We start from the raw sequence: 23216 nt of genomic DNA on the forward strand, positions 1-23216 counted from the left end.
AGACTGTTAGGTTAGGGTTAGGCATTAGGGTTCGGGTTAGTAGAAACAGTTAACACGTAGTGGACCATCAAGATAAAGTGTTACCCAAAATCTTTATTTAGGGACTAGGCCCATGAACTTAATAACAGCTTTTTGTATTGCATTAGCTGTTTCTATGGGCAGAGCCACGACAGAAGCTTCCAAACTAAACGTACTAGTGATTTCATACTACAGTGGAACAGTATCTCAAATGCCACTGTGGAAAATAACCACACTTTGGTTCTATCCCATGACTGGCAGCGGTGTGCAAGAGGGACTCCAACATTTTCCAGAATTATATGCGGCTCGTATCATGAAAATTGATTAGTTCAGGGAAAAATGTGACACCAGTTAATCGAGACCTTAAATAAAAGATATAATTCACCGGGCATGCTGAAAATTGTCACTCTCAGCGCTTTTATGACTGTGCCAGCCTTTATGACTTCAAAGAAAATGTCACTGGCAGCAAATGACGTGCTACTGAATAACGTCGTTACGGAGAGGAAGACATTTAAAACTTGACGGTCTCTACAGTGGAAGAAGTACTTCTGCTGAACATACATTTTCTCCAGCCGAAGAGGCTAGACAAAGATACCCAGACCCTTGTCTTCTGTCAGGTTCACATTTCAAATGAGATTCTGCTGGGTAATTTCTACCTTCCAGAGCTGATCGGCCAGGTTCTCCTAAATTAAGAAGCCATTGTCTCTGGGAGCCCAAATGACCATGTCATTTACAAGGTGCGAGCCAGAGAGAGTCATGTAGGACTCTACTGTGTGGACGTTATAGTGTGCAACAAGCCGAAGATGGTTGGCTGGCCCTCCAGCCTGGTCAAGCTAGTTATGTTGGTCAATTTGAATGGTTTTGGAGTTAAACCACTTAAACCACCTAGGCCAGCAAGATTTCACTATAAAAAGTCTATGGCTTACAACACTGAAAAAAAAATGGTTTTCTTACCCAGTATTTTTGTCTTGTTTTCCAGCGTAAATATGTAAATATTCTTAAATCAAGATACATTTATATTTACATAAGATGTCAAGTCTTGTTTCTGAGAAATGTTGTTCCAAACCTGCATGAATTTCTTTCTTCTGCTGAACACAAAAAAAGATATTTTGAAGAATATGGGTAACCAAACAGTTGATGGGCCCCACTGTCTTCCATAGTATGGGAAAAATTACAATGGAAGTCAATGGGGCCCATCAACTGTCTAATTAAAGACATTCTTCAAAATATCTTCTTTTGAGTTGAGCAGAAGAAAAAAAATTCATACGGGTTTGGAATATAAGTTTTTCAAAAGTTTGTATTTCAGGCCCCCAAAACGCCATGGTTGTAACCCAATTGAGGTAAATCAGATGTACCAATTTTCCTGGTTTATAGAAGAGAGAAAGAGAGAGAGAGCTCATTTCTGTTTCAGTTTGTATATGTGCTTGCAAAGTACTAGTGCATTGTTTAAAATTATTCCAGGATATAATTAAGCACAAGATGTTGTACTCTACAGCGTCGACAAACACCAGAATAATAAGCAAACTAACTCCTTGATTATCTGCCGTGCTAGTCCACATTTTGAATCTTTAACTTTTCCTCTTTAAATGCTAATCTCTCACCCTGAATCCGTGCCTAATCTTCTACATCTAATTACTATGATACAGTTGATAAAATACTACTGCTAGGTTTCCATCCAAAGCTTGTACACAATTAGTGTAGACAGAGAAAATAAATCAATATTCCCAATCCAACTGTAAAAAACAATTAAGGAAAGCAGCCTGGCTGCAAAAATAACAGTAAATATTAGTTATCAACCACTTCACAATTCACCACGGAGAGCCGTACCCAGAATGCACCCTGCTCCAGTGAATGACTGCAGCTAATACCAGACGCATGACAGAGGTGACAGATGCCAATAACAGTGTTCTGAAACATGTGTGTGTAATTGAGAGATTTAATGAAAAACAAAGCAAAATGAGTCTCGGCTAAACCTAAACATGGAAAACGAGCGAGTTGGGTGAGGTCTTACCACGGATATGGCACATAAGAAATGCTGCCATGTACAAGGTCATGGTTATTCTCTTGCATTTCCTCAGTCGGGATAAAAATGCTCGCCCTCTATTGTTCGACTAGATTCTTTTCACATTTCTATTTCAGCCGTTCACTCATCGACATGCGGGGAGATGAATTACATTGGCATTACGTTCCAAACAGAACAATGTGTGACCCTTTTGTTTTCAACAAGTTCAGGTTTAACATAATACCGTGTTTTATAAGGCCAGAGGAGAAACCCTGGAATAAAAATAATTGAACACTTCCTCGCTTTAAGCAAATTTGGACCTGAAATAACATGATAGTAAAGATTAAAATGAAATGCATGACCGTACTTTACACAGGAGAAAACTCGTGCCACCACTAAATCTGCCATTAGTTTAGGAAAATAGCACTATTTCCACTAATTAATCAGAGATGACTACTAGAACGCCTTAACACAAATAAACCATTTCATTTTCATTTTTTACCAAAGCAATGACATCACATTTTCACTCACTACCTCTAAAAAAACCCCTGTAATATATTAAAGGTCACACTTTAGATTAGGGTCCAATTCTCACTATTAACTATCTATTAACTGTGACTTTTGCCTCAATAAACTCCTAATTATACGTATTAATAGTTAGTAAGATAGTTGTTAAGTTTAGGTATTGGGTATTAGGGGATGTAGAATATGATAATTCAAAATAGGACATTAATATGTGCTTTACACTAATAAACAGCCAATATGCATGCTAATAAGCGACTTAACAGCGAGAATTAGATCCTAAACTAAACGTGTAACCATTTTAAAATATATATTAAACTTTTAAATAAACATTTCTACTATGTCCTGTCTGAAAGTATCTTGTATAAGTACTTTTCTGTTGGATATTTCTCTTTAAGCTCTGTGCACTGTATGAGGTTAACTATAGAGGCAGGAAGCTAATAAACTGTCATCCTCTCATATCATAAAATCTTGTCTTCAGTCTCTGCTTGTGAACGGTGACGGGCACACAAGGAAGAGCAAAGTGAGTCTATTAATAGGAAAACTACCCTCATTAAAGGTTTCAGCTTATTTTAGTAGCAGGACGAAGACCCATAAACCTCTTCATGAATATTATCATATTTATTTCAATATTAGAGCTTCCTGAATTCAGTAAAAGGGTAAAAAAAAAAAAAAAAAAAAAAAAAAAAAAAAAAATATATAATATATATATATATATATATATATATATAAAAATATATAATATATATATATATATATATATATATATATATATATATATATATATATACAGTGGGTACGGAAAGTATTCAGACCCCCTTAAATTTTTCGCTCTTTGTTATATTGCAGCCATTTGCTAAAATCATTTAAGTTCATTTTTTCCCTCATTAATGTACACACAGCACCCCATATTGACAGAAAAACACAGAATTGTTGACATTTTTGCAGATTTATTAAAAAAGAAAAACTGAAATATCACATGGTCCTAAGTATTCAGACCCTTTGTTCAGTATTTAGTAGAAGAACCCTTTTGATCTAATACAGCCATAAGTCTTTTTGGGAAAGATGCAACAAGTTTTTCACACCTGGATTTGGGGATCCTCTGCCATTCCTCCTTGCAGATCCTCTCCAGTTCTGTCAGGTTGGATGGTAAACGTTGGTGGACAGCCATTTTTAGGTCTCTCCAGAGATGCTCAATTGGGTTTAAGTCAGGGCTCTGGCTGGGCCATTCAAGAACAGTCACGGAGTTGTTGTGAAGCCACTCCTTCGTTATTTTAGCTGTGTGCTTAGGGTCATTGTCTTGTTGGAAGGTAAACCTTCGGCCCAGTCTGAGGTCCTGAGCACTCTGGAGAAGGTTTTCGTCCTGGTTATCCCTGTACTTGGCCACATTCATCTTTCCCTCGATTGCAACCAGTCGTCCTGTCCCTGCAGCTGAAAAACACCCCCACAGCAAGATGCTGCCACCACCATGCTTCACTGCTGGGACTGTATTGGACAGGTGATGATCAGTGCCTGGTTTTCTCCACACATACCGCTCAGAATTAAGGCCAAAAAGTTCTATCTTGGTCTCATCAGACCAGAGAATCTTATTTCTTGGCAAACTCCATGCGGGCTTTCATGTGTCTTGCACTGAGGAGAGGCTTCCGTCGGGCCACTCTGCCATAAAGCCCCGACTGGTGGAGGGCTGCAGTGATGATTGACTTTCTACAACTTTCTCCCATCTCCCGACTGCATCTCTGGAGCTCAGCCACAGTGATCTTTGGGTTCTTCTTTACCTCTCTCACCAAGGCTCTTCTCCCCCGATAGCTCAGTTTGGCCGGACGGCCAGCTCTAGGAAGGGTTCTGGTCATCCCAAACTTCTTCCATTTAAGGATTATGGAGGCCACTGTGCTCTTAGGAACCTTAAGTGCAGCAGAAATTTTTTTGTAACCTTGGCCAGATCTGTGCCTTGCCACAATTCTGTCTCTGAGCTCTTCAGGCAGTTCCTTTGACCTCATGATTCTCATTTGCTCTGACATGCACTGTGAGCTGTAAGGTCTTATATAGACAGGTGTATGGCTTTCCTAATCAAGTCCAATCAGTATAATCAAACACAGCTGGACTCAAATGAAGGTGTAGAACCATCTCAAGGATGATCAGAAGAAATGCACAGCACCTGAGTTAAATATATGAGTGTCACAGCAAAGGGTCTGAATACTTAGGACCATGTGATATTTCAGTTTTTCTTTTTTAATAAATCTGCAAAAATGTCAACAATTCTGTGTTTTTCCGTCAATATGGGGTGCTGTGTGTACATTAATTAGGAAAAAAATGAACTTGTTGGTTTTAGCAAATGGCTGCAATATAACAAAGAGTGAAAAATTTAAGGGGGTCTGAATACTTTCCGTACCCACTGTATATATATATATATATATATATATATATATATATATATATATATATATATATATATATATATATATATAGTTTATATATGTCATTATAGTAAAATCTAAAGTCTAAAGCTCTAAATCAAAGAAAAAATTAAAGAAAAGCTAAAAATATAGACCCAATTTTTCTTTATTCATTTTATGAATAAAGAAAGAGATTTTATTCATTCAAAAGATTTTATTCATTCATTTTCTTAATTTTGACTTTAGGGAGAAATATACCCTATTTAGATTTTCTTGAGATCATCTAAAACAATTCAAAATTGGCAGCACTAAATTCAAGTTTTATGAAGTGACTGAGTTGATTGTACCTGTAAGTGAGATTTATCGGGACCTTTGGCTACTGTGGAATAACCGCTGTCTGGGATCTCCTGCAAACACTCTCAATGTTGGTATTACTTTAATGCCAGAACTCAAACTTTTATTGGCCAAAAAACTGCATTACTGGATGCCCACACTGCATGACACACACCGCAGGTTTTGCTCCGCGACTATATGAATATTTCAGTGTGTCAATTAGCCAATGGATCATTTGGCTTTCCAAAGAAAGTAAACAGACATAACATCGTACACAAACATGGTTTTACAGGCACTGAAACGCAGACGCAGCCTGTGGAAATACACACCATTGACACGATCATCAGGCCATGATGTCAATAAAAACTCCTTCGTATAAACATTACTTTTGGACTGTGAGAGAAAGACGGACAAGGGAATATTTAGCAATATGTTTGGATCTGGTGACATTGGTAACACTGCAGCAAAAAAAGTCTATGCAAGACAAATATCTTAAATATTTCCAGTCGTGTACGGTTTTAAGTGTGCTTTTTCACAAAACATATCAGACTGTTTATGTCTCACCGCTCAGCTAAGTGATCGGTTCGGTTGTGCTCCAGTGTGTTTTTAAGGGCGAAACTTTAGCAAAATGAGCGGCTTGCCAGAAGACTATGTTGAAAATGGCTCATGCTGAAAATCAACATTCCTCCTAATACTGATATAAGCAATTTCATCCTGTGTGATAGCTTCTGCCAGACTTCCAGCCACACAGATTCTCTCCCAAACCCCGCCTTCCAAAAACTTGTCATCCAATGAAAACAAGCAAAAATGGCTGATAGGTGCCTCAAAGCTTTCTGATTGGCCAAGACTATTTCTGTATTTTGACTCTGTCATTTTTACATAAAATTGAATAAAAAAACAACAACAAACAATATAGATGAATAAAATCAAGATAGATAGATAGATAGATAGATAGATAGATAGATAGATAGATAGATAGATAGATAGATAGATAGATAGATGAGGCCTATAGCATTCAGAAGAGATCTGATCATTTCATCTGGCAGATGTGTTTTCTCCTTCTGTCTTTCTCCTCTGAATCTTACATTAATATTATTCACTTTTTACCCCACCCACACTTTAAACTATTCTTCCCATTTTACTTCTGTTTTTGGGTCCACCTGATGCTTTTACCCCATTTCTCTCTCTCTCTCTCTCTCTCTCTCTCTCTCTCTCTCTCTCTCTCGTAATAGTTTAGTGGAGAAGATTGGCTGTATAAGAGCGAGGTGGTGATCAGACTCCGCTGGGTGCTTCGTTAGTTAAAGAAATCCAGCAAATGGATTTCCATAATTCAGCAGAATCATGAAAAATTCAAAAAGTAAAGTTTGTTCAAAAGTGCTAAAATCTTCTCATGGGTACGTTGCTATATTTATTTGAGATTTCCACATACATCTCCCGTTTTTTACTTGCATTTTCAAAATGCAAAATAGAACAAATAAGGTCTAAATGTTTTACAGCAGCAATGTCAATTTTATAATAATAATAATGAGGATTAATATGATGAGAATTACAAAAAAAAAAAAAAAAAAACTAAAAAGTAAAACATTCTGCATTCCAGGTTTTTTGAAAGAAAATATGCTATTAATTGTTATGAAAGTAATGTCACAATGCAAACAAATTAATGGTGCAAAAAAGGGGTTTCATTTTATTTCTGAAAAATGTAATTTTTCAGCAAAAACATTTATTTCATACACCCTATACAAGAACTGCTGACATTCCAATTCCAATAACTGTATTAACCCTCTGGAGTCTGAGGCTGATTTGGGGCTTGGAGAAGTTTTGACATGCCCTGACATTTGTGCTTTTTTCAGTTGTTCATAAACATATAAATGACAAAAGTGTCATTACACTGTATTCAGCACAAACTAGGCTACCATAATATGTGAGGAACATGTATGTACATGTTTGTATTTTTGAAGGAATAATGTTTATGCGTGGTTATTGAAAAAACAAAAAACTTAAGTCACTGAAATAAGGCCAAAAAGTGTATATTAAATCTGTGTTCACAACACTTCTGGGTATTGGAGGTTGTAGACTAGAGTTTTTGCTTCAGAATTATGTAAAAATTATAATGCCTACTTGTTCATATAAAACAATATATTGATTTAGTTTTTGTAAGACACTTTTTGTCAAGAAACACAGTATGCGTGGAGGCGTGAATCATCATGAATAATGGGTCATTTACACCAAAGAAGACAAAAGAATCACATAATAATGACCTGAAATGACTTGCATATTATTGAGGCCTTTCAGTCAGGTAGGCTGTGAATAAACCCTCTGTAATAATGTCTCAGCTCAATTTAAAATAATGGTATTCTATTATATTCTTTAAAATATAATGTATTTTTGTGATGCAAAGTGTCTGAACAATTATGTAACCTCTATGGCAATTCATATAGGCTTTTAGCTTAAAAGCATGCACATTTGGAGAAATATTGATGGATTCTTATATTTTTATGTCAATATTATATACTGAGGAGTAATATTTATTCAATATTTATTATCATCACTATGAGTGCTGGATACTGTGTTTTCAATTCATACTTGCAGCCGGGGGCTCTCTGTACACCTTTAGTCCACAAATTATTCTAAAGAAGAAGAGGACATTTCAGGAATGGTGTTTTCAATTCATACTTGCAGCCGGAGGGCGCTCTTTGTGCACATTTAGTCCACGAATTATTCTAAAGAAGAAGAGGACATATCAGGAACTAACGGCATGTCTTCCAGAGGTCGCTAACCATGGCTTTACATCCAGATAAACACTTTTCAGGACAATAAATACACGATTGAGACAATGCATACAAGTATTGCCTCTGAATTTGCCTCTGAATAGCGCTGGCTCCGTGGGCGTGGCCGCATTAGCAGATAATGAGCTGAATCACAGACTTCTGACATGGCTCTCTTTTCATACAGATTACATAAACACAGAATGTTTGTTTTCGATTTGACTTGCATGATATAAAACCTGACATTTCAAAGTTTTTTTATACATAAATGTCTTTTTTTGTCATTAGTATTCATAAGTTACAGTTCATTTTCTGAGAACTATCAGATTGGACTTCGTGCAGAGGGAGACGAGAGATCACGCATCATGTTAGTTTTCTTAATTTTACAAAAAGCACAACATTGTGTTTTTACTCTGAGTGTACACAAATAAAAGAAGACATTCTATAGTTTCAATTGATATATTACTTATGTCTCTATGACAAGAAATGACGGAGTATTTTAAGTCTGTTTTGCTGCAATGTGAAAAAAATCCTGCAAAATGCGCTGGCGCGTTTTCAGACCTCAGGGAGTTAAACGGAAAGTTTGAGATTTCTGAGGAACAAATTGGCAATTATAGCTATTTAACATTAAAAATGTTTTAAGTAGGCCCAAACTATGAATTATCATACTTATTTTAAGTTTAACAGTCATAAAATTGGATTCATTTACTATCTGGAAAATATAATTCCCTAGTTAAATTTTCCTTTAGATTTTTGTTTGAAATGTGGACATTTTCATGTGAGATTCACCTCATCCAAAAAATATTGTACCCAAAAGCAAGATTTACTATTGATTATTGGCTACCATCAGGAATAAAATATAAATAAATTCCAAATGCCACCAGAATCATCTCAGCAGATGAGATACTGTAGTGAGAAATTATACGTGTGTGTGATTGTTCAGATACATGTGAACAAATTGACATTGTAACTCCAAGCCTCTTCTGAGTCATTATATGTTAATTTATCTTCTCCCATACTTCTCCCTGCCTCCCCACTCATAACTGCCCCAGGCCCAGAGAGGTGAGGGCAACTTCATGTTCCCTGTGGTGGCATCATATGAATGAGAGTGTGTGTGTGAGAGAGAGTATATTTAAATCAGTTGCATGCCTCCAGACACTGCAGTTCCACATACTGCCTCTAATACCAGTTTTCCTCCATTCTGTGTTTTTCCTAAAATAACTGTCAACAAAACTAATTTCAAGCATTACAGCATAATAGGGATGAGCAATAACACCTATTTACAGCAATAACACATTACTTACTCGATCTGATACAAAGTACTGTCAAAGCCAATTTCACTGACCCAGATACCGATATTAAATGCAAAGTTTGTGATTTCTGAAGAAAAAAATGTACTTATAGCTTTATAAAAAGACATTACTAATTATAGGCCTAAACTCCAAATTATCAGATTCCTTTTAAGTTTTCCATTAGTAGGACATGATCAATCAACTTTAGTTTTACTTATTTCAAACACCACAAAAAACAAAAAAACAATTATATACACAAATAAAAATGTCTATAATGAATGTAAGTGAAATAAGTTTTGTTAGCTAAACCTAAAGGATTAGTTCACTTCAGAATTAAAATTTCTTGTATTTTACTCACCCCCATGTCATCCAAGATGGCGTAATGTAGGCGGAAGTACCGAGCAAGCGTGTACAAAGCGAACATGCAAAGACTAAGTCAAATGGCCTTTACAAAAAAAAGGGTAAAAGAATGATGTCGGACGATTTTGAAGTTGGAGGTTGGAGTTTTTCGCCCTACCGCGGTACTTCCGCCTACATCATGCATGACCTTTCCAACGTGATTACGTAATGCGTGGGGCATCGCAGAGCTAGTGCAAGATGAGCATTTGTGGTGAAAGGGTATATAATTTTTATTTATTTTAGAAAATGGCCAATCATTTCGCTAGATAAGACCCTTATTCCTCGTCAGGTATCATGTAGAGCTCTTTGAAGCTGCAAAGAAACTGACATTTGAACCTTCAACCTGTTGAACCCCAGTGAAATCCACTATATGGAGAAAAATCCTGGAATGTTTTCCTCAAAAACCATAATTTCTTTTCAACTGAAGAAAGAAAGACATAAACATCTTGTATGACATGGGGGTGAGTAAATGATCAGGAAATTCTGAATTCCTTTAAAATTAAAACTTTTATTAGAAACAGTTTTTGTTAATTGAAAAACAAAAGCCAAAAAAAAAAAAAAAAAAAAAAAAAATTATATATATATATATATATATTTATTATTATTTTTTTTTCCTATATATATATATATATATATATATTATATATAACTGAAATAAGTTTAAGTTGAAGCACTAAGATTAGGCTACTAAAAAATAAATAAATTAAAGATAAATAGAAATATTAAAAACGATGAAAATGACACTCAATAACAAAATTACTACAACTTAAACTAAAATAAAACTGAAAACTGAAAGTATAAAATATAAAATAAAAGCTAATTCAAAATATTACTAAGAATACTATAATATACTAATATAACACTGAGCACCAATTCAGTGGGAAAAGGGGAATGAGAAACCAAGAGAGAGAGAGAGGCCCAGTTCACACGTTATTCAAACCAGCCATTATGTGGTCACACACCCTCAGCTGCCTGTACGTCCTGTCACTGCCTCTTTGTGTCTCATGCAGCTAAACCGACTGTCATCATTTTTAACAGGATTTACAGCAGTAAGGCCACAAAACATGCGCTCTAACTCGACCCAGACCTGCAAACGATCACCAGAATCTCAAATCCCAAAACAAACGCTTTTATTAATGTCATCCACCACTTGGCTGGAGTTTTCGTGCCCTAGGAGAACATAAGTCTGATTTTGTCAAGCGTACTTGATTCCTTCCAAGTGGCAGACACATGGGCTGCTTAAATGTTTTACCATTCACTTTTACATAGAAAATGACCTTTCAGAGTAAATCAGTCAAACATTGGCCGTTTATAGACCTATAAAGAATATCAAATTTATTGGCAAATTATGAAACACATATTTTATTGAAACTTGGGGGCAAGTTTCGGGGAGGCGCCAGAACCTTTTTCCAGTGACAAGGCTCTATGTTGAGTTTTAGTGCATTTTAAAGGAGCTTAACGATGACGTAAAAGTCTTTTTTTTTCTCCGTCCCTTCTCTCTCAATTGGATTCTGTTGCCGAAAGCATCTAATGAATCAAGTGACTTAAACAGGCCACAGTGTTCGTGGCGTTTACAGTTCTACAGACGTGTGACTGGGTCAGAGTCTCTGCAGTTTAATACACTGAACATATTCATACAACGTGGGGTTTGTTGGGTAACCCCATTACAGTTTGATACAATTTACTGGGACTGAACTATTTTCTCTTCAATGTTATGCAAGCAATAAAAAAAAAATCTCAACCAATGGCATGGAGTTTAGGGCAGGACTATATGTTTGTCTGACCAATGGAGAAAGGAAACAATTGGAGAAGAGAGTTAGGAATGGGATCAGGAAAGGACCATGAGCTGGGATGCCCAGATCGCTTTGTGTCGGAGCAATGCTATAATGCAAAGCTATAGGGCTCCAAAACTGTAAAATATAAATAAATAAATAAATAAATAAACAAACAGCAAAAAACAAGTCATATCAATAAAAAATAAACTAAATTTCAAGGTCTACATATAAATTAATAAATAAATAATAGTCAAAAAAAAAAAAAAGAAAATATAAGTCTACAATAAAATAAAATATAATAAAGTAAATCCAAGGTCTACATATCAAAAAAAAAAAAAAAAAAAAAATTATATTATATATATATATATATATATATATATATATATATAAAAAAAATAAAAAATAAATATATATATATATATATATATATTTTTTTTTTGATATATATATTAATCACGTTCTACATATCAAGTTTTATATATCAATAAATTAAATCAAATTCTACATATCAATAAAATATCAATAAATAATCCAAGGTCTACATATCAATCAAATATATATATATATATATATATATATATATATATATATATATATATATATATATATATATATATAAAAATTCCAAAGTCTAAATATCAATAAAAAAATAAGATCCAACTAAATAAAAAAAAAAAAAGAAATTAAGGTCCACATATCAATAAAAAATAAAGCATAAAAGGTCTCATTTTATCAGTTCATGCTCTGCTTTTTGAGCAACAGGAACATATTTTTTCAATTCAGATTACTGCCACAAGTGGCTCAAAAATGACACACTTCACCTTTAACTTATCATTTGACACAATGATATAATTAGTGAAAATTGCTGCCATAGTCTATCTTTCACACAGCCCGTTCACACCAGAGGTATTTTTCGCATGATACTAGCTTTCACTAAACCCAGCCTGAGGCTGTCATTATACATGTAAAATCATTCCTTTTGGACAAATTCGCATTCATCCGTACGGCTGTAATCACATTTAAACAATTGGACATGCTGAGATTCTTCTTTCAAACAACATAAAGCTCTTGTTTGGCTTTAACAACAGTCTTATCACATGCCCTGGAAACACGATTTGACTAAGAGCAGCGCTCGTGTGGTGACCCATCTTAGAGCATTTATATTTGAAAACTGCTTTTACTAATGTGCGTAATTGTAGCTTTAAATGAGGCATACTTTTTACTCTTTGACAAGGTGACAGCATTCGATGATGGCACACAATGGCAGCTAATGACTCCTTTGTTCCAGTAAATTGCGGGAATACTCATTACAGCTATTTTAAATGCGCCCAGACTTAGAGTTTAAATTGGGCAGTACTTAACCTACTTAAACATAATAAAACGCCCCAGCTGCTGTGGTCCTTGGCAAACTTAGTCAAAGATGCACAACTTTGATCTCAGAAGTCAATTAAACACTCACTAAGATTTTAAAACTAGGGGAAAGAGCAGAACCATTCTTCAGGATTCATATGCATTTGTTTAAAAACGGAGAACATTTGATAAAGGTGAAGTGCGTCATTTGTGCAGCACTTAAATTGAGTGTTTCAGACAGGTTTCCAGCATGTGTTTATACTCATGCACTTACAATAAAAGACTATGGAGCACTTTAACAGTGTGAATAAACTTTTAAAATAAAATCTTTGCTTCAGAAGTATAATGTAACTTAAACCTTGCACACATTACCATGAAACTGTATATCCAACGTTATATCCAATCTTCACACTGTTTAAATGAAGCAGAGTTCTGCAAACTTCTCCAACAGTGTTATTTTATTTGGTGGTAACACAATCAGAAGTTCATCCACCTAGAAAATGATGATTTAAATAACTTTACTGAAACAACACACACTTTGCACAGAAAAAAAGTAAGTTCTTTAACAAAAACACAAGCTTTACTTTCAATAAATAATCGTGTCAGATGCCTGGAAGGGGCCTGAGATGAAGCACTGTTTAACTCCAAAGGAAATATGTCAGCACATCACCAGAACTTCTGCTAATAGTCCCTCCAAAAAGACTGATTTACAGAACTATACAGCTCAAATATTATTTTTTTGAAGAAGTCCAAAGAACTAATGTAATTGGTTCAACAAAAATACACTTTTAAACAGTCAGGTCAAGATGTGCTAATGTTGTAAATGTATTACAGTAAACATAAATTTGCTTTTGTTTTTGCAAACTTGGGGCCAAGTCAAAATTGTATGGTAATTTACAGCATAAAATGGTAATTTACAGCATATCACAGAATATTCCTTTAATGTCTACACTGTAAAAAAAAAAAAATATATATATATATATATATATATATATATATAATATATATATATATATATATATATATATATATATATATATATATATATATATATATATATATATATATATATATATATATATATATATATATATATATATATATATATATATTGTTTCAACTTAAACAAGTGTTTGTTTTGCCTTAAAATTTTAAGTTCAGTCAACTCAAATATCCAAGTTGTCACTAAATACAACTTCACATTTCAAGTTGACTAAAATTAAAATTAAGGCCAGAGCCACTGTTTATTAAATGGCTAATATTAATCAAACAACAATACTGAAGAAAAAAAAAAAAAAATGAATGACTGTTTACTTAATTATATAGAAATGATAAAGGCTAAAAGGAACTATAGCAATAATTTAAAATAAAATGTAATTTTTATTAAAGAAAAAATATGTTTAATGACTTAAAAATAGGTAGAATTGGGTAGAAATTAAAATATGAAAAGCTAAAGGAATTATTAAAGAAGAAAAAATAATTTTATACATGTTATATATCTTTGCTGTTTATTTAAATAACTGTTTAATGACTAATTAGGTAGAAATTGAGAAATATATGACTAAATTAAACTAAACATGACTAAACATAAATGAAAGTAAATTTTATATATAATGACTGTTAAATTATATACAGTCAAACCAAAAACTACTCAGACATTTTTGATATATTTTTACTAGTGGGTGCAGGACACTATAGTTCATTTATATACACTCTAAAAAATACTGGGTTAAAAACAACCCAAGTTGGGTTGAAAATGGACAAACCCAGCGATTGGGTTGTTTCAACCCAGTGGTTGGGTTAAATGTTTGCCCAACCTGCTGGGTAGTTTTATTTAAACCAACTATTGTTTAAAAATTGCTATATGGCTAGCTTAAAATGAACCCAAAATAGTTGGGAAATTAAAAACCAGATGCAATAAGAGGCAACAATAATAGACAAAAGGTGAATGTTTATTAATAAGCTTTAATATTTTATTAATATAAATTTAATAGCTTAATAGTTTATTAATATAAATGTATTAATAAGCAATTTAATAAATGTTTATTGTTTAATAATTATTCATTGAACATTAATAAATGTTCATTTCCAACATACTTTGGGTTAATTTTAATTAAGCAATACAGTAATTTTTAAACAATAGTTGAGTTAAATAAAACTACCCAGCAGGTTGGGCAAACATTTAACCCTACCGCTGGGTTAAAACAACCCAATTGCTGGGTTTGTCCATTTTCAACCCAACTTGGGTTGTTTTTAACCCAGCATTTTTTAGAGTGTAAGTGAGGATAGCAAAATAAAGTACTGTGACATATTATTCCCAACAATTCTTCATACAGTGATCTACCAGTAAAATTGCTAAAAAAAATTGGAACCAAAAATTATTCAGACACTTTGACCTGACCATGTTTTGATCTGATCATGAGTGTTATCTGACATAATTAAGATTAATTTTTCTGACACAGTTTAACTCTGAGATCTTGTCATATTTTATTACCATTTTTTTTTTAAACTATAGTGAATAAACTGTAATAATGAATGAAGTGTGAAGGTGTCTGAATACATTTTGGCTCGACTGTATATATATATGACAGCCCTTCACAATCACCGCATATAATTTAGTTTTAGGAAGCAAGACACTATAAACAAACAGTGTGTTTGAGAAGTGTCAGTACAAATGGATGCTTAACTGTAATACGAACAGGAAGCTGTCCATGAGATGAGAGGAAGTAAGGGGGAGAGGGGAGAATGACATCACCAATCTCTCAAAACACACACAAACACACTTGCAAGTGTTGCTGTTGTTGTAAAGTGACTAAGGTGTTCGTTTTCCCTTCTCCCCCTTTGAAACGTGCCAGATGCCAGACGAAGTACCAAGATGCCACAGGCATTCGCAAACACACACGCTCACGGTGAGAGTGGGTAGGTGGGTGAGGACGAGAGAGGATGAGAAGCTCCCGCGGGGCAAGTCTGAGAGAGGAGGGAGGGAGACGGGGATGACAGTGGAAGAGACTGAATATGACTGTGTAATACTCGCCGTGGGCCTCAGAGGCAGAGTCCTTATAACTGCCTGTAAAAGATGCAAATTTGGTGAAATTATCAGCTGTAGAGCCGCGGGCTGTTTTCCAGCGGCCCTCTCTCGGCCCCCTGGCCCCCGCGCTGGAGGAAGTATTAGAGCGAGGAGCAAAAAGAGGCAAAGTTCAGTTAGCTCGGGGCGAGCCCCTAACCAAACTTCTCCAATTGGGGACATATGAAGACTCCTTTTACTTGAAAGACCTCTTACGTCCCTCCACCACACAAACCAAACACAAACAAATAGGAAATAGAGACAGAATGAGACGCGAAGAGTGGAGGAGAGAGCAAGTGCCAAGGAGAAGCAACTGGAAAGGAACCTTCAGGCAGGTTACAGGGTCTCACAAAGCTATAAAATTACAGATATAAGGCCCATTCACGCCGAGAATGATAACTACAAAGATTTCCATAATGATACCATATATGAATGATACCATAATGAACTATATAAGTGTCCACATCAACGAACGACATTGTTCTGTTTATTTTTAAGCGTGCTGCAGTTTTGTCACCTGCTGCTTTAAATGCTCGAGCTCTTTAAAGCGGAACGGATTCTGTCTGGCTGTCAATATTTTTATTGTTCATCAGCTGGAAAAAATCATTCTAAAAGTGATCCCAACGATATCTTTCTTCTGTGCCGTTGACGTTATAGTTGTGTGTGGACTTTATATTCTATATTCTTTTACATTTGGAATTTTAGAACTATATCTGTATCATGTCCTTGGTGTGAATGTGCATGACGGTAGAAATATTCATATGGCAAGTCTTTCTGCTTCATAATTTCATGTTTAATTCAATGTTACTCTTGCAGTTTCTTTGTAATTAATTGTGAAATTTACTAGCAATTTCAGAATGAAAACTGTTGCAAAGTAAATCCTACACTTTTTTTTTTTTTTTTCTCAGTGTGGCTGCTTTACATTATTTACATGCAACAAAGTGACAAAGAAACACATAGTCATGCAGAGTGTAGTCTCGCGTAGCCAGACCTTCAGACTGACGGCAGAACGTCTGGTCTCCAGAGCAGCTTTCATTGGCCAAGGACGGCCCAAGAGGATGTAAAGCAACCAGGGTTGCCAGGTTTTCACAACAAAACCCACCCAATTGCTACTCAAAACTGGCCCAAAACTAGCCCAATTGCGTTTCAGGGGGGTCCCCTGGTAAAAATTGCATTGCATTTTTGGTGGGGTTCGCATTACAGGGGCTAAATATCATGTTATTTGGGGTCGCTTGTCTTGATCGGTGTCATATTCAGGGGCATAAAAATATAAAGTCGATGTCCCCACTATAACAGAACAGCATGCAATTAATTCAAGAACGTTGTGCAAGTTTACTGCGACAATGGTGCTGTGAACTTCACATACTTTTGAAAATCCAGCATTTAGTTCAGGGGTGTCCAAACTCGGTCCTGGAGGGCCACTGTCCTGCAGAGTTTAGCTCCAACCCTAATTAAACACACCTGAACCAGTTTATCAAGGTCTAACTAGGCATACTAGAAACTTACAGGCAGGAGTTTTGGAGCTGTTGGAGTGAAACTCTGCAGGACAGTGGCCCTCCAGGACCGAGTCTGGACAGCCCTGGTTTAGTTGATCCTGATAAGAGCTCATTGTCTCAGCTGTAAACACGACGGCTTTCTTCTTCCATGAGAAAGCTTGGCATCACGATGGCTTTGTTTTAAGGCGGACCCTTAAGAAGAGAGTGAAGATCCTGGAAAATTCAACCAATCAGATGATGACTTCAAAACTCCCAAAGTGTTTCCCATTATTTGTGCCATATGCATCAGATGTTCAGCCAACGGTCTGTGACGTCTGAGGCTGAGACTATGGACAAGGGGTCAAGATGAAATCGAAATTCACTCTTTTTTGTCTTTATCAAAACCACATCTGAAACGATTTTCCTTTCTGGATGACGCCACAAATCTCTCTATTTTTTAACCTATTGTATTATGTAACGCAATCTAACTGGTTCCTGATTGATAATATCAAGTCTCGTCTTCCACTTGTTCTCACTGAATCTTCTTGTTTCACTTAGAAACATATCAAAATTGAAAAGCAGGTGCTCAACCAACTGTAAAGGATTTTCAAAAAAAAAAAAAAAAAAATCCAAAATTCAACTCTGGAAATAAAGTGTAACACTCACTTGAAATTTAATTTTATCGCTTTTAAAAAAAACTTGACTTTAAACTCTCAACTTTCTTGCAGCTTGCTGTGCAGTCGCAAACAATTTACATTCAGATCTATCTGTTTTATAATATTAGTTCTACTGTTTTGAATAAAAATAATTTTATTGCCATGAAATGGCTCTTTCTGTGACAAAAGCGTTTGGTATTACCGCCCTCCTCTATATACGTACATGCACAAGACGGGTTCAGAATGGATCATTATTTAAGCACAGGTACATGTTACAGATGTGGTCGTCAAACAAAGAGCCTCTTTCTCCTGAAAGTATAGAATAGGAAACGAGAGTCCACATCCAGGGCTGTAAACATGAGCTAATCTTTTCCTAAAAGAGGGGAAAAAAGGAAGTTTGTGATTGGAGATGACCTCCATTACGTGAGGAGAAGCTGCTCTATTAAGGTGAATGGTTGAATTGAGGATGGAATCGCGCATAGAAAGTCGATTGGCGTTTATTGCAGGTTGAGTCTCGGGGTCTCAGAGGGGTAACCAGCGTGGAGTGCCCGGGTGGTCCGTTTCTGTGTCGCCCCTGATGCCTGATTAAAATCTCAGCCATATTATCAACAGCAAGAGGGCGCAGTCAGATGATAGGAGTGACAAATGATTTTAAAATGATGTTCTGAAAAAAAGAGAGCAGATTTATGGTCTGTTTGCATGCAAAAATAATATTATGCTTTCCCAATAGTCAGCTGCCATGCTGTCTACATAGGTCGCTGCCTTCGAAGGCATCATCCTAAACTGAAATTACTGCAGTGACTGAACACAAATTAGCAGAAAAAAAAAAATTATTCCAATAGTGTTTGACATTATGTTGCTAACAACATGATAGTCTAATAAGTATATGTATATATATTTTTTCATGAAAATATATAATCGTTGATAGCTAATGACTGCATTTTTAAAAGTTAATTTTAGTAAATTTGTTTGAAATTCATGTTAATCAAAATATAAATATATTTAAAAAAAAATGCATTTTATTATTTTTTTTATGTATTTATTTATTAATACATAGGTCACACATTTTTTGTTGGTTTAATTAAACTTTTTAAATTAATTAATTAACTTAATTTTAAAAAAATCAGTGCATTATGTTCGGATCAGCATCAGATGAAAAACATGTCAACAAAACATTATGATTATGGTATGGATCTCTTTTTATAGATTTCCAATTCATGAGTATATCAAAAAAAAAAAAAAAAAAAAGCCAGATGCCAAATCAAAAATATTGGTTGCATCACAAAAAGTTTCCAATTGAAATTTCTTTAAATAAATAAATAAAAAGTCAGCTTAGCAATATAAATTGCCTTACATCCCAAAATAAAACACCCTTACTAACAGACAAAGGTGAAGCGCTGAATGCAGAGAGATGTGATGCAGAGCAAACTGTTGCATAAAGAAAGGCCACGGCACCAAACGCACCAAAGCCACATTTAGCCGGAGGTGGATCGTGTCGGTGGCCACCCTGCGTGTGCGATAGGGACTTAAACGTTTCACCTTTAACTAATTGTGTTTTTTAAGCTCGGGTTCCTGTAATTCTGCAGGACGGGGTGATCCTGGGAGGAAACATATGGTGTGGGACTCCTAAAGCTCTTAGCTGAGGCCCATCACACGGAGACGTCTCCGCAAACGGCGAATGTCACGAGCAGGCGGTGCACGAGCTCTCCACTCACCCATTAAAGCGGAGGAGAGGACAAGAGGAGAGAAATATCCAAGGCAGCGCCATTTTAGCTGTAAAGAAGTTACCGGTTCAAATAATGCCAGAGTCTCGCTCTCCCCGGTAAGCTGCGTGTGATCTGCTGGGACCGAGTGATCTGAGATTGCTTTTCCCACCAATCTCTTCCAAATGTCAGAGTTTTTTCTTCTTTCTAGAGGAAGAAAGATGAGAGAAGGCATACAGCAATATACAAGAGCATGACACACAGGTGGGGAAGAATGCCGGTAGAAATGGCCAGGACCTGAGTGGAAGCACCCTCTGGAGACAACAAGGGATGGGCCTTAAAAATCCCTGGGTCCCACACATGCACTTGCGTGCAATATAACAGCCTCTGCGTCATATCAGCAACGTGAGAAAAAATATCTACTGATTTGCATTAAGGAAAAATCTGTAAAAAAAAAATGGAAAGGAACATGGTAAAATGTGTGGGGACAGAGCTGAGGGTAAATTAAATTAGTCAAAATAATTAAATGCACTTAAGAAGTATGCAAACCAGCATCACAAAATAAATTGCAAAAATAATGACCATTTTCAAACAGGTTTTCAGAACATTCCTAATCAGATAATCCTGACCCGAAAGCCAATGTTGTGCTGATCAAGAAGTAAACGAGATGTCATCAAACAAGAAAAGAGATTTGGGTCTCGTGTCTGCAAAACAATAGAATTCAAAATTCAATGCAATTAAATATCAATTTAAAATTCAATTATAAATCAGAAATTCAATTAAATATCTGGCTTGTTTATGATTAAAAGCTTTGAAGCTGACTTGTCATATTTCCAACATGAGCACACATGAAAATACAACAATGGGAGTTTTTTCCAAACAACCCTGACTTTCCGAGATGAGGGCGTGTCCAAAGAATCATGGAAACACTTAGGGACTAATCATAATTAAGTTTTAATTATGAATGTTGGCTGTACAAATAATTTTTTATGCATTTTATACACTGTTGATGAAAAATACTTGTTCAACAAGAGAACAACACATACTGTAGATAAAGCATTGATTAAACACCTAATACACATGCTTTGCTCTTCACTTTGTTGCTATAGTGCAAAAAAAACCTTCATATGTTTATCAGTAAGTGAAAATGTCAAAAAGAAATATGAATTTGTTCAATGTATTTACTTCATGATTATGACTTCTTGTAAAAAGGAACTTTCCAGGAGGGCTTGAAGGCAGCGTCACTTGCATTTGATGCAGAATTCAACTGACTGAGAGAAAGAGAAAGAGAGAGAGAGAGAGAGAGAGAGAGCGAGGGAGGAAGAAACCATGTAACTGCGGTTGGAGTAATCCAGTGTGTATACCACAGGGAGGAGCTGTGGTTCTGCCTCCATCAAACACACTGAATCAAGTCTCTCTCTCTCTCTCTCTCTCTGAATGGAGTAACTCTTGGCTCTGTGCCTCTCTATGAGAAGTCAGAGTGGTTTTGAAAGGCTTTCTGAAGACTAAAAAGTCCTAAGTCTTTCCTGTTAGTGTGGACCAGAGAGACTACAGAAAAATAATAATCCACTAAGTAATCTTATTTGCAAAGGGTTACTTTGCACTTTTAAAAAAATTCTAATAATGAAATAAAATACATAGTTAATTGGATATGAAAATAATTCAGCCACTTTATTGTCCTTTAAAATTTGATGTACTGAGTAACTGACAGTAAATGCACTTTATGTTTGTTTTCCATGTTCGTTTTGGTCTCTAAATCGTTCAAAAATACTTTACTGTGTATAGATCACAAGATCAACATGTCAAATATTTTTGAATGAAAAGTTAACATCCTGCTTCAATGAAACGTTTCATTCATTTCCAGTGGATTTATTTTTCTTCGCTTTAAACATGTCATCATAATAAACCCGCTCGATCCCTTCCTGTTGTTTTAACCCCCGAAAGTATGCGAGCGTGTTTTGAGATGCATAAAGCAGTCAGACGGCACGCAGGGAGCTCTGCGAAGAACTCTCCGGCCACATGTTTCACAATCCCAAGTCCCCCGATGAGAGAACTCGATCAGTAAGATGCCATTCCCAAAGAGTATCCGTTCTCCTCCGAGACGTGTCAAAGTCACTATTTCAAGCTCTCAACGCCTGATCCGAACCGCAAGGTGGTTCCTATTTGCGCTTGTGTTCTGTTATTGTGGGGTTTCGGTGGCACATGTGGTTTAAACGAAGCCTGCTGAAATACGGTGAGCAGAAACACTCGCTGTTTTGCTGTTTATTTAGCCTAGTGTGGTGCATTAAATAACCCAGGAGAAAGTTTTATTGCTCAGAGGTTGCTCGGGAGACTTTTCAGATATCAGGTGTCTCATTTAAGTATCAACTCTGTCTCAGATGTTTCTACTAAAATAGCAAGGGAGACGTTTTAGTAACACTTTACGAAAAGGTCCCATTAGTTATTGCAAAATTAAGCAATACATTTGTTACAGTGTTCATCTTTTTCAATGTTGGTTAATAAAAATACAAAATGTTCATTGTTAGTTCATATGGTAATATTGACATACTTGCGCTAGTAAATGTTGAAATTGATATTTATTAAGATTAATAGGAGTATTTTTCATTGTTAGTTCATGTTAACTGATGTTGTTAACTAATGTTATCAACGGAACCCTATTGTAAAGTGTTATCGACATTTTAGACAATTGAGACAATCGTTCACTGTGCATTAAAAGTATAAAATGAGTTTAGATGATTTGCTCTTGGTTGATCTCTGACATTAAAATCTGTTAGATCTCTTCTGAGATGTGAAACAAAAACTGAGAAGCGAAAGACTTGAGAAAAAGTTTCCATTCTCTCTGCATTTAATTTCATTGCCATCTAGGAGAAACAATTGAGATATTATACAAATCTCATTTGAGGTTTCTCTTTCCTGCGGGAACACGCATTTGAAAGTAGAGTTAAGGGAGTTAAAGAACGAGTGCACGCTAGCTAATTCTCCATCAGAAAGTATCATCAAATCTTTTTTTAATGTAAAATTTCTTTCCAGATCAATTGACCCCTTTCGTTGGGTCAGTCCTGTAACGTTGAGATGTGTTCAGGGTTGTTGCATTATTTCTCTTGATTAATAGAGGCCCTTGGATGCAGCGCTCTGACCTCACATCAGTAAATGTGCTCCAAACACAAGCCGGCGGTGTCCGTACATCTGTGAGCATTGTGGAGATGGCATATTTACTGCCCTTGCCAGTGGGGTCAAGCCTCGGGCCTGTTAAACGTAGTGGAGGATGTAAAAAGCAATTATTCGTCTACGTGTGACCTTTAAAGCTGCCATCGCCGGCTCCTATCTGCTCTTCATTATCATAGGTGATGATCTCCTACTTGTTCTGTGAGTTCAACACTCAGAGAAACGCCACATACAACAGCGAGCGGTTAATGGATAATATGGATATATTTTGGACAATGTCTACACAAATAAAGTCTACACTAAT

Source organism: Megalobrama amblycephala, linkage group LG20 (genome assembly GCF_018812025.1).
Source record: "Megalobrama amblycephala isolate DHTTF-2021 linkage group LG20, ASM1881202v1, whole genome shotgun sequence".
Classification (NCBI taxonomy): domain Eukaryota; kingdom Metazoa; phylum Chordata; class Actinopteri; order Cypriniformes; family Xenocyprididae; genus Megalobrama; species Megalobrama amblycephala.